The following is a 6,940-nucleotide window of genomic DNA, read 5'->3' on the forward strand; positions in this document are numbered from 1 at the left end:
CCTATATCCCGTGCGCAAACGCCTCGCATGGAGTTGTTAGATGAGGCTATGATAAACCCGAAGGTTTTGAGCCAAGGAATCAACACTAGGATATCATCATCACAAATCTCTCTAGATTACGATGATTGGTTGTGAGCATTCAGATGCCTTCGTGATTTGTGTGTTCACAGTAGATGACTGCATGATTACCTGACAAATTGGTATTGACATGTGTTCATCGGTTGGTGGCCTGCAATATTGTCGTACTACAAACCAACCATCCCATTCCCTACTGCAGGGGTTCGTCAGTGAAAATCTTTGAATTTCCAGGGGGAATGTTGGAATTGAAATCTCGGCCAGTTGAGCTAGCAGCGATTGGCTTCCGCTGAAGTAGAAAACAAGAAGCTCAGCATTGGAAGTTTTGCATGTTGTTTGGTACTAAAACACCAAAATAGATTCAGCTGAAAAAATAACTTGAATGTAATCAAGTTAAGAAAAAGCTTGAGGAATTCAAGAACGGGGAGAAGAGCTACACGTTCAAGCAGACTTGGTGAAGATGAGATTTGGATCTTAATCTCATCAGTCAGATTTCTGCCGAGTCAGCTGAGTTAAAACTAGACAAAATGAAGAAAAAAAGAAGCTGCGCTGCGGGCGCGTGACAGGCGGGAACACTTACCACCGTACTACAACGACTCATATGTTTAAGTTTGATATCTGGAATCTACATATTCATTTAAGCTTAGGCTGAATTAATAAACCCCAAGTTTCATGGCCCTTCACCTGGTTTTCTGTTTAATGATGATTGAAAATGATTCATTAGTCACGTATGGAAGAACCCACATCATCAGAATTGTCAACTGATTCACAATGCTCAGAAAACCAGCAGAGAGTGTGGGGAGCAACGAAAGAACTTCAAAAAATATGGACAGCCCACAACTCCCAAGACTTACACATCCACTACCTCCTTATTGAAATTCTCATTGCAAACTACTTATTTTGGTGGTAGCAAATAGAATAATTTTCAGTTTAAAAACACATTCAGGATTCCAGCCTCGTTTTGCAACCATGGTTGATGCCTCCACCCCCATGTCTTAATTTGAAAGTCATAATTTTAATTAGAATCCAAGCTCTCTTGTAATTTGTTACCAAGTGCAAAAACTAGAATTGTAACAAAACTGGAATATTTACATACAGCACAATCCGCATCACTAGTAACAAGCCAGTCAACAACAGACACATGTCCGAACTTTTTGAATTTCAAAATGATAAAACTGGCGGGAAAACTTAAGGGTAAAAACGTCAAGCAAAATTCGCACTGTGCTCACGGGTGACATTTTCTCTGCGACTTTGACTAGTCTTATCCTGTTATAATTAATTATACTTTACTCTTCTTCTCTCCTCTCTACATAACCAAAATTTTGAGTCTTCTTCTGGTTGCTTTTGCAGGAGAGAGCGAGTCACAGAACAGATGCTGCAAGAGAAATCCATGAAATGAAATGAAAACTTGTTTTGATCTTTAGGTGATCTCATCTTTCCAATTATCTTATTATTTTCTTTCTCTTTATGTTATCTTCTCCTCTTTTCACCTTTCATTCCCCATCTAATCTCAGATCTGATTGCATTTTTGGTTTTTTACTTCACAGGGTTTGCTGCTGCTGCTAGAAGGAATGTCATGATATAGCAAACCCCAGCTTTAGCTGCATTTGATTTTGGTGATTACTGCTAAACCTTATACTTTTATTTTGCTTTTAATTTTTCTTATTTCAAATGTTTGTTTCATTTTTTTTTTCTTGGTTCTTTCTTGTGTAAAACACATGGGGTTAGAGTTTTTCTGATGGTTTTATACCATCTTGTGTTTATGACCTCTTAGGTAGTAGATCTGGTTTGTTTTATACATGCTATGTTTATGATCTCTTAGATATTAGATCTGCTTTTATCTTTCTCTTCTGGATTATAAAGAGTATGAATAAATTATAAAACTGTTAACAAAGTAGTATTTGCTTGATCTGAACTGATGTTACCTATGCTTGATCTGGACAACTTCACATGTTCATTTAGGATGTGTCCTGTAGGGTATTTCCATACTTTTTTGCTTGATTTGAACTGATTTAGCTTTTGCTTATTTGTACTGATTTCTTAGACTACTTCTTCTTAGACTACTTCACATCTTATTAGGTCCGAAGATTGTATTTATGAACCCCCAAAGTAATTGATTTAGGTTGCGTTAAACGACTTTTGCTTCATGTTATCTCAAATTTTCACTTTCCAATGTTGATACTTTTGGTGCTGTAGTTGTCTTGATTCATGGCTCTCCATTTTTCTTTCTTGTTTAATGTCTGTCAACCTATATGTATTGAACTTTGCATATGTTTGCTAACAGATGGCACTTCGGTCAGTTTCCTGTACTGATATTCTCCATTTAGCACAAATCAAAGCCAAGCAAACACTCAGTTCCGTGAACTGAGAGGTGCAGTGGCAGGCCACTGCTTAGATTCAAACACTGAGAGGTGCATAGATATGTGCTAAATGAAAAATGTCTGTCGCCGGAGTAGCTTTGGGATCTATACTATATTATTCGGCTGCAACTATTGGATCACAGCTGAGGTAGCTTCTCTGTTTAATTTCGTTTTTCTTCCTTATATTATTTAAGCAATTGCTGATCTATATAATTCAGCTACAACTATTTCATTTGACCTTTAAGAACATGCTCTAATTGTAATGTTTGACATGCTTTCGGTTGTCACTGATTCTTCTTCTTATGGTTGCTTTTGTTTTACTTCACAGGGGTTGCTGCTGCTGCTGGAAAGGAAGCCGTGATATAGCAAACCCAAGCTCTAGCTACTTTCAGATTTTGGTGACTGCTATTAAACTTTACCCTTTTGTTTCTTCAATTCTCCTTCAAATGTTTGTTGGTGTAAAGATTTGCTTGTTCGTCATCTTAATAATAGTGTGAATAGGTCATGATTATACTTTTGGATATGTTCTAATTTTAACTTTGTTATATAAGGAATAGGATTGAATGTTAAACCAGTTAGTTAACATGTGTCTTGTACTAGTTTATCAACTGATCTTTAGTGTCTGTCATCCTACATGTATTGAACTTTGTGTATGTTTGTTCACAGAAAAGGCACGTCGGTCATGTTTGTGTGCTGATGTTCTCCATTAAGCACAAGGCAAAGCCAAGCCGCCACTCAGTTCCGTGAACTGAGAGGTGCACTGCTCAGTTCCGTGAATTGAGCAGTGCAAAGGCAGGCCATGACTTAGTTCCGTGAGCTAAGAGGAGCACTGCTCAGTTCTGTGAACTGAGAGGTGCAACGGCAGGCCACCAGATAGTTCCGATTACTAGAGGTGCAAAGCTATGTGCTTAATGGGGAACATCTCACTCTCCAGAGCAGCTTCGGGATATAAACTATATGGTTCAGCTGAAACTATCGCAAAACAGCTAAGTGTGCTTCTCCTTTTTTTTTTTTTTTTTTTTTATTCTCCTTATTTATTGGAAACATTATTGGAAGTTTGGTTCATAGCAAGGCAGCGATACTTCCTAATCCCTATGTGGTTCAGCTACAACTACTGTAACACAGTTAAGTGAGCTTCTATCTCTCTCTCTATCTATTTTGTTTTGTGTTTTTTTCTTCTTATTATTGGAAAACTATAGGAACACAGCAAGTTTCATTGTTTCACATCTAAAGGTAGATACTCTTAACTTCAATTCTATGTTTACTATATGTTGTATAAATTTCCTACTTACTTGAGTGTCGGAGTACCTTTTTTGTTTTTTGCAGGTCTCTCCTTCTCAAGCCTAGACATTTTCAATTTGGAGGGTTGTCGAAATAGAATGCTGGTGAGGTCCTGTGAACTGGAGGCTGGGGAGACAAAATGCAAAGGCAGTCATGTAACTTATATGAACTGAAGGCTACAAAGGTGGATGGAAAAAACAGTCTGGTCAGTTCTGAAACTCTCAGATCACATTGTCATAATGCAGTTCTGCACCTTTTATATTCTTGTTCTAGTTAAAGATATGAAGGTTTTATAGTCGTGTAATGCAGGTAAAATTTCAGCTGATGAGATTCCAGCAAGTACAAATATTTATTTCAAGGATCCTCTCTGTGCAGCTTGTGTGTCCCCAAATATTACAAAGGTTTGCATACAATCTTTATATTCATCTATCTTCAGTGATGTTGTTGCACTCATTCCAGACCAAGCTTGTTCCTATCTAAAATGAAACTAAGTACTGTCTTTTGGGGGGTTATATATATTCTATAGTGAACTTTTTTTAATAATTTCTCGTACTAGTATATCTGAAGCCGGCAGAGCACTTGAACCCCTAGTTGGAACAAGTTTCCATGCTAGAGGAAGCTCTATATATCATCTAATTAATTTCCCAACAAGTACATTTACTTGCAATGTTTTTTATCTTTTTGACACCTAATTAAATTAGCATGAGTTTCTCTTTGCTGGTAGTACATTGGTTTCTATGGTTGTTTGTTGGCAGAACCTAACTGGGTCGTCCTGGGACTTGCTCATTTTCCTTTGGTTTCTTTTAGTGTTTATGCTGGGTTTGAACTGTTTTGTTAATTGTGAGTTTCCTTTGGATTGTTAAGTGTAATTTTATTGCCGCAAGGATAAGTAAATGACCGTCTCTTGGCCTATTTTTTTTTTCTTTCTTGAGTGAACAATTAAACCTAGACGAGCCACTCTAGAGTCCCCCATTAGCAGTCTCTGTCCTTGTCCCCTCTCTCTTATATGATTGGAGATTGTTTTTTGAGAACACAGTTTTTAGTAAATTAGAAACATTATTCTGTTTAGATAAATAAAATGCAGTGAGATATGGGATGAACATAAATTGCTCATTAACAACACATAAATTGTATGTTTAATACTTGGGATTGATATGCTACAGATTTGTGGGTTTGAAATTGGAACTAATAGGTTTAGGTTAATCGTTAGGCCGTACATGTGCACAAAATTCATTGGGTTTAGCCTAGGATTGGCAAGTGTAACAAATTTCCCAGGGATTAGGTTATTCATTGTTTATTTTCGATTCATGTGCTTGCATTGTGTTTTGGATCTTGTTTCCTATGATTGTTTCTTCCCATCCCTAACTTAAAGCTTGATTACCATCCTCTATTTAATCCATTCATAAGTACAGTAGTTGTCTAATTTATGTTGTCAGAAGTGTTTTTTCTTGGTTTACACATTTCAGTGATGGTATGTATACCCATTGCAAATTTTCCTTTTTATAAAAATTGCCATTAACTTGAATGTTTCGGTATATATCAAAGAAAAGTGCTTCGCATGATTGTTATGTAAAAATTTGGAGCTCTATAAAATGTTGGTAAAAAGCATGCATCGCTAGTAGGTGTTCCGATGATTATACTTGAAACTCTGCTTGGTGTATTTAATTCGGTTCATGTGATATGGAGTTAACTTCTCTGTCAGGATTCATACAAGTGGCTGACTTTCTTTTTCCCTGTTCTGCTGTAGGTTTAGAGAAATAGTACCTGTGACAAAATATCCTAGCTTCTACCCCAAATTCAAGAAATGGTACTTTAATAAAGATCCTCTGTGCGCCCCTTAATATCAGCAGCAACATATTACATATTACAAAGTTTTATAGACAATCGTTCTTTACATCTATCTTGAGTGATGTGGTTGCACTCATGTCAGTCAGACAAAGCTTGTCGAAATGAAGTACCGTTTTTAAGGACTATATATAGTGAACCTCCTGAATTTTCTTGTACAAGTATATAAACCTGCAGGAGTTTCTTCAACCCCTTGTTGCAACAAATTTCCAAGTACTTGAGGAAGCTAAACAATAACGTATTTTTCTCTTTGGCACTAATTAAAATGGGACGAGTTTTCTTTTCTGGTAGTCCGTTTGTTCTCATTATTTGATAAGTTTTTTTTTTTTTTTCCTCTTTTCTTTTGCTAAGTAAATCATTATTTGACATGCTTGTCTGCAATTAAAATGTTATGGTAAATTGATTTCACCGTGGAATCACTTATGGCTCTCTTAATAAGTGATTTAAACACAATACTACCCACTTTGAAACCGATTCCAGAGTTGAATCGGGGCAAACTCATTCTTTCCGGCTCAGTATCATCTTCCATGAGTCTCAAAAGTCAAAATCCTGCTCACTTGCTCAATCACTGCTTTCGCTCCCGTATCAGAAACTGTTGTAAAATCCAGAACAACGGTTTCAGCTCACCTTGCTGAGATAACCGAGTAATAAGCATGTAAAATGAGTTGACTCGTTGGAAGAACCCGAGGTGCTAGTGACTCCGAGTTCATCTTATTTCTGAATAAGTTTGATACACGTATGTGGGAATCGGCTCTGTGGACTCGCTCTCCCGTATGTGAGAATCGGCGTTGACTCGGATAATTTGTAATAATTGCAGCTGCACTTCGAGAAACATACTGAACATCAGCTTTTTGAACAGCATAGTCTAACGTGGATTAATTGAAAATGAACCGGGGTTCATAGGTCTCATCACCTAGCTGGCCCCGATTTTTTGTAAATTCCATGCATGAAATTGAAAAACAATCAACAGACTATGTACAGATGAAACTTCTGTGTGTGCATTGTCACTTAAAGCTAAATATTTCCCTGATGGAAAGGTTTTCAGTATCAAAGATAATCCTAATTCTACTTGGTCTTGGAGGAGTATAAGCTCTGAGCTTATGTTTATCAAAACACACCGTTGTTGGAGTATAGGGAATGGCCGCAAAATCAAGATATGGAATTACAGATGGATTTCAGATTTACCTGATCCACCTACCCCTAAAAGTGATGCACATGATTATCATAATTATACTTATCTTCATGAACACTTCACAGACTCTGGTGGGTGGAACTATTATCTAATCTACTCTCTATTTGAAGCTACAACATCAAGATTAATTCTCAACTTATCAATTCATCCTCAGCATGAAGATAGGCTTATTTGGACTCTAGAAAGT

At 36.9% G+C, this 6,940-nt stretch overlaps 1 long non-coding RNA gene across 1 annotated transcript; it reads left to right on the forward strand.

The window, feature by feature from the left end:
• Positions 1-1,401: 1,401 nt before the first annotated feature.
• Positions 1,402-5,851, forward strand: LOC113328350. The gene is made up of 7 exons (XR_003349357.1): positions 1,402-1,499; positions 1,623-1,691; positions 2,360-2,583; positions 2,764-2,833; positions 3,102-3,921; positions 4,026-4,117; positions 5,464-5,851. It is a non-coding gene; the product is annotated as an uncharacterized LOC113328350 (long non-coding RNA).
• Positions 5,852-6,940: the final 1,089 nt, after the last annotated feature.

The sequence above is a fragment of the Papaver somniferum genome, unplaced genomic scaffold (assembly GCF_003573695.1).
Source record: "Papaver somniferum cultivar HN1 unplaced genomic scaffold, ASM357369v1 unplaced-scaffold_107, whole genome shotgun sequence".
NCBI lineage: Eukaryota > Viridiplantae > Streptophyta > Magnoliopsida > Ranunculales > Papaveraceae > Papaver > Papaver somniferum.